This window comes from Vicugna pacos, chromosome 20 (assembly GCF_048564905.1).
Source record: "Vicugna pacos chromosome 20, VicPac4, whole genome shotgun sequence".
NCBI lineage: Eukaryota > Metazoa > Chordata > Mammalia > Artiodactyla > Camelidae > Vicugna > Vicugna pacos.
In genome coordinates this window covers 13,913,254-13,919,514 of record NC_133006.1, presented here as the reverse complement: position 1 = coordinate 13,919,514, position 6,261 = coordinate 13,913,254, and the positions used below count along the sequence as shown (strand labels likewise).

At 47.7% G+C, this 6,261-nt stretch overlaps 1 long non-coding RNA gene across 1 annotated transcript; it reads left to right on the top strand.

The window, feature by feature from the left end:
• The first annotated feature begins 952 nt into the window (after nucleotides 1–952).
• On the top strand, nucleotides 953–4,961 carry LOC116284702 (uncharacterized). Its single transcript, XR_004194321.2, has 2 exons — nucleotides 953–1,124; nucleotides 3,911–4,961. It is a non-coding gene; the product is annotated as an uncharacterized lncRNA (long non-coding RNA).
• The last annotated feature ends 1,300 nt before the right edge of the window (nucleotides 4,962–6,261 follow it).

Sequence of the window (6,261 nt, the reverse complement as noted above, 5' to 3'; positions counted from 1 at the left end):
AGATGGCTGTCATGTTGGAGTGAACGGGCCACGGATGCTGACACAGCTACTAAGTTGCAGTGTGGCCTTGAGCATCTCCCTGCCCTCTCTGCAAACCCAGCGGCTGTGCCCGGTAATCATCACGTCCCTCTGGGATTGGAAGGTTGGTGACGTTGAAACGCAGCAAACGCACTCTGGCTCTAGACGCTTTGAAGAGTGACGATCTGGTAGCTGCTTTGGGCCAGACTCTCTTGGCGGTTACCCTGGGGGTGCTTGGTGGGGGGGTGGAGAGCTGCCCAGGCCCTCGCTGCAGCCCACATGCAAGGCATCTGGGAGGTTGCAAGGACATATTTGAGAGGAAAATCATTTTCCTTCAGCACAAAATCTGGCAGCTGCAGAGGATGTAGATCCCTGGCCCTGGGGTTTTCTAAACCCGGTCAGACGTCTGACTCCTACAGGGTGTTTCTACACGGAGACGCAGCGAGGGGAACCTTCTGATTCCCCTACTCCCGGTTCTGGAATGGGACTCTCGACACGCCGCCAAGTTACCCTGCTCTGCCTCTCAGTGGTCCCAGGTTGTATCCTGAGCCCACAAGGCGTCACAGAGAATCAGGGGCCACAGGACCTCTGCATTGGAAGAATCTAGAGACTTGATTGCACTGGTCTTTAGCTCTTTTCAGTAGTTTTGTCAAAAGACAAGGAAATCACTGAAAGTGATACTTCTTTAAGTTTGACTTTATAACACTGGTGTATTATAGAGCCAATAAGTGAGCACATTGCTGCCGTTTTGATGGACCTCAAAATTGAAAATTTGACGTTAGGCTGATGGTTATAATCACATTGACATCAGCATTCAGTTTAATTCTGCAGCTGTTGTTGCTGCAGGTCATTAAGAAGATAAGTGGCTGCAAATGGTAAGTAATTGTTTTAATTAGCTTGCCATCTTAGGATACCCTTCAATTAAATGGAGATGGCCAAGAAACATCATTTGAGGTCTGCTCAAAACAAGTTCACCTGTCTTTCTGGGCATTAGCGTGGATCGGCAAGTTCAAAAACCACAGACAAGTTTACTCAGGGTGACAAACATGCCTTCCACGTCTGGATCTCAGTGCCCAGCACAGCACCTGACTCATCATAGGAACTTGGTAAGTGTTTGTTGAATGACTGAACAAATGAATGATCAGTTTACTTGATGTTTCCATCTTGAGCCTGTCTTCTTGTCAATTTTTCCATCACATTTTCAGTGAAGATGATGATACAGGTAGGTGGTAGATGGATAAATAGATGATTGATGGTAGATAAAGAAGGTTCGAGGAGTGTCTCAGAGGCACCCTTAGAAGAATGAGCTCTCACTATCTGGTGACACTGAACAGCCCACATTCACAGTTTCATACAAAACCTTAACTCCTTAACTCCTCTTTGCTAGAATCCATGCTGTTCAGCCTCCCTTGCAGCAGAATGTGTCCACATAACTAAGTTCTCTGGTGGAATCCGAGCAGAACCAAGGTGTATAACTTCGGCATCACTTGCTTACATGGAAATTAATTGCCTTCCACTTCTGCTGTCCTTTGCTCCTGGGAGCAGGAGCTCTGAGCATCTCCAAAGGATGCAGAGCAACAAAGAGAAGGAGCCTGGGGTAAGAGTGACGGTGCGGAGCGGAGCTTCCCAGCCGGCCTGGGCCCCTCACCTCCAGACTGTGATGAGACAGAGAAATAGCCTTCAGCCTGGTTGGGCTCTCGGTTCCGGCCGCTTGTACAGCCGACGCCCATCTGGGATGTAATCCTCAACTACAATTACTTTTTGCAGAGGATGCATTTTGCTAAAATTATAAAAGGTCAGGGTCAGGGTGTGGTATGGGGAACCCAGGAGGGAAAATTAGATCCCTCTCCCCCGGGATCCAACCTCTCAGGGATGTGTGGAAAGAACCAAGGTGTTGGGACACTAGCAGATGAGGGGGCGGTTCTCTGGGATGTGGAGGAAAGACACTGAGGGGTGTCTCATGGGGCTTCCGTAACCCACAGCTCTGATCACTCCCCTCGGTCCCAGCCAAGTTCTAACCTCAGAAGGGTCGGGGCAGCCTTTCAAAGAAGTAGTGTCTGTAAGTCCTCGTCATCCCACGACTCCCTTCTGACTAAGAATTTCCGAGTCTTTCTTCTTTATGCAGAGTGTGTGTGTGCATGTGTGTGTGCACGTGTGTGCTATGAGGGCTAGAAAGAGAGGGTTGAGGATTTAAACAGGCCCCCATGGAAAGCGTACTGTAACTTCCATTCTCTAAATGTGCCAATAACCCAGCTGTGATGGATTGTGACTTTCACACCAGAATTGGCTTTTTCCCCAGACCTCAGGGGACAGCTTCACTGGATTAAGCCTCCCTGGGATGCAGGTCCCCTCTGCCCAGCGGGCAGCCCTTTCTTGGCCTAGACCTTCCATCTCCAATGCCAACATACAAGGCCATGGAGCTGGCAGCCTGGCTAGCTCGCAGGTCTCATGGCTGTTCCATTCCAAAGGCCTCGTCTTCCTCCCTTTTCCTCTTTCTGAAGCTGACAAAAACCCCAGGACTGCAATGGGACTTTGATCCGAATAATGGAATCAGGCAGAGGGAGACAGGGACATATGTTGAAAAGCCTTTTCGGCTGGCTTTGGCTTTGGATGTTTAATGAGAGCAAATTCTGGAAAACCCGGGAAATAAAAACTGAAAGATGTAAATCGGGAGAGATTATCGCTGAATTCTTGTAATTGTCTTACAAGTCCCTCTGGAGGGGCAGACAGTGACTAAGAAGGGACTCTGCCATAGGATGACGATTAGGGCTTGGCAGGCAGAGGTGCGGTTTAGAGTTGGTCCTGAACGAAGCTAAATGTTCCAATCCGGGTTTTTTTTTTTTTTTCCTTCTATCACTGGTTTTGTCAGTTTTCTTCCTCCCGCCCCCGCTCTGCAGGCTTGTTAGGCATGAGTCAGGAAGAGGAGGCTGAAGGTCTAGGGAAGTGGGCTGGGCCCCTCCTGCATCTCCACGTGGATGGGCTGCGTGGGTCCCTACTCTGCCCTAACCAGTCACAGGAAGGGACAAAGCTTTCCTTTCACCCTCTGTCTCTGTCCCAGAAGGGTGGTTCCATTCACCTCCCATGATCTCTGTTGGCTTGTTTTCCCTTTTACCTGTGTGCCTGCCCCGTGCTAGAACCCAGCTAAGGGGCCCAAGAAAGGGGTGACCTCAGGAGGCCAGGGGTCCTGCTGAGGCTGCGAGGCTGAAAGTTGCAGGAACCCATACTCAGAGCAACGCCCGGCTCTTGCCTGGAGCCGGCCTGATCTCCCTGGCTGGGTGTGCTTGGATGTGCTACTTAGCTTCTCCCAGCTTCAGTTTGTTTAAATCTATAAAATGCAAGTTGTGAGTATTGCCATTTGGGACAACAAGGATGGACCTTGAGGGCATCATGCTAAGTGAAACAAGTCAGGTAGAGAAAGACAGATATTGTAAGGTGTCACTTACATGTGGAATTGAAAAAAAAAAAAAAAGCCAAACTCATAGAAACAGAGAGTAGAAAAATGGTTGCCAGGGGCTGGAGGGTGAGGGAATTAGGGGGAGGCTGGTAAAAGGGTACAAACTTGCAGCTAAATGATGAGTAAGGCCTGAGGATCTAATGTACAGCATGGTGGCTATAGTTGAGAACACAGATTACATAATTGAAATTTGCTAAGAGAGTAGAACTTAAATGTTCTCACCCCCCTAAATTTAAATTTATATTTATATATCAAATTATTGTGATTAAAATATCTTACAATTTTACTTGCCAGTTATACCTCAATAAAGCTGAAAAAATGGGAGTTGTGAGAATGAAATAAAATGTCCTACATGAAATGTGTAGCACAGTACTTGGTTTGGAGTGAGTGCTCAGTTCATACTCAGGACCACTGCTTTTTTTTCTGACTTCTTCTTAGGCCAAGACTCCCTCCTGCAAACCAGACCTGGCCTTTGGATTCTTCAGCCTCCCCTCAACCCTCTGACTCTGAAGCTCAAGCTGACCTTGGTAAAGATGGTGTGGCTCACCCATGGTGAGAAAGGCACCTTTTAAAAAGATTTACCTCCCGTCAAGAGCTACCAAGCACTACAGTTGCCACTTTGCATCCTTATTTCCAATTCTTTCAGCATGCTTACAGGTCAGGCATGATTTTTTTCCCCCTTTATCTTATAGAAAAGAAAACTGGGTTTCAGTGAGACTCACTGAATTGACCAAGGCCACACACTTACAGTGCTGGAGTCAGAATTTGTACCAGTTGGGTCTGGTGCCAAGGCCCACAGAACATCACTGGGTACCAGATGGGCCCTTCCAACTTCACCTTGCCCTCTGAGACCAAGTGTACAGTGGCTGACTTGGGCCAAGTGCACAGGATGGGGCCTATGGATCTGGGGGACACAGCAGGCCAAATGCCCGAGTCTGGAACATGGGCTTCACGTTCCTCTGGGCAATGGAACCAGCCTGCAGGCCAGAGTCCTCCCAGGAAGACTGGGAGAAGAAATCAAGACCTGATTGGAGACATCCAGCAACAGACCCACAGAACGATGGGGAGCTTCACTAAAATGGAATTTTAAATCTGGATAGAGGCTGGCAATGAATTGTGTCTTATTGCTATCAAGAAAGAACTGGATGTGAGGGCGATCTGGCTGCAACATCTGTCACCCCACTGATCACCAGGGTTGATTCAGCTGATCTGGCTGGCTAGGCAGGTGTCCCCTTCCTCCTTCACCGCTCCGTGTGCATCCCACCTGAAGCTGCGCACTTGGTTGAAGAGGATGACCATCCCCAATAGAGGAGGACCATTCTTCTGGGTCAAGGGTATACGAGCAGCTGCGCTCCCCTGCTAGAACCTTCAAACAAGCTCTCAAGAAAGAAAGAACTTGCCAAGCAAATTAATAACATAAACAGGATTTCCCAGAAGAATCTTTAATCCATGTTATCCTTTCCAATTCAATAAACATTTCATAAGTGCATTGGTGATAACAGAACTGAACAAATCTTTCCCTTTCAGTGGGAGTTCACAGGCCAGCCCAGAAGCAAGCATCTTAGTATTCACACACACACACACACGATACACTTAAAATATTTTTTAAAATTTTGGGATTTTTTTGGTTTGTTTTGGGGAGGTAATTAGGTATTTATTTATTTCTAATGGAGGTACTGTAGATTGAACCCACGACCATGCATGCTAAGCATGTGCTCTGTCACTGAGCTATACCCTCCCCCTACATTTTAAACTTTTTAATGTAAAAAATCAAGTTTTACATGAGCACAGTGATGAGAGGGATGAATTAGGTTTGGTAAGGTTCGAAAAGCCAAAGCCTCAATCAACTATTTTAGAAACACGTTCCCTTCAGAAGTACCTTTAATTTGAAACATGAACTTAATGATTCGAATTATTCCTATCAAGTTGGATATCAAAGCAGGATATCAAAGGGCTGATACCACCTCAACTTTGGGAAGCCTAGTTGAAACGATTATGTTAGCTTTAAAATAAAAAGATTTCCCGCCTCCTACGGATAGCCTAGAATTTAAATGTATATTTAGTTCAAATGCCTGTTCTTGTCAGTCCAAGTCAGTCCAGCTTCTCTGTGGGCCATGAGTAGAAAGCTTATGTTTTCCATTTCTCAGGGGCGCCCCGAGCATTTCTTTCTTTTCTTTTCTTTTTTTTGCGATGAACATGCCCCAGAAAAAAATGTGGAGAATATGGTACACAGGGATTCAGGGTTAAGGTCAAAGGGAGAGCACATGGGATGGTACCGAAGGGATGGGAACTGGACCATGACCTCGGCCTTTAATCAGATTTCCTGGAGGGACAGGAGAGGAAGAAACTGGGTGAAGATGTTAGTTAATACACGTCCATGTTCAGAGGCAGAATTGGCATGAGGCAAGAACAGTGGAGCCAGAGGAGGCTTGGGTCTGAGGGATTGACTTCCGAAGGTGGTTGGGAGGTCGTGAACCCTCTGTGACAGGATGTTGGAGCCATGGGAGGTCCATGGACACAACCAGCGGCCGCCCTCAGCGGTTACCTCCCCTGGCTCAGCCCAAGTTGGCTTGTCCCACACACCCCCTCTTTCAAAACCCGAACCTTGAAAGTTCACCCAAGCCCGACTCCACTGACTCAGCAAGCCTTGAAGCACCAAGAAACCCTTTGGGGGAAATCCAAAGCCCAGATCTCCTTATTCTGAGAACCTCCCACCACCGGAAGGAAGCAAAGATCGTGCCACTCAGCACTTTCCAGCCACCATTCCTCTCTCCCGCGGTGGCACTGGC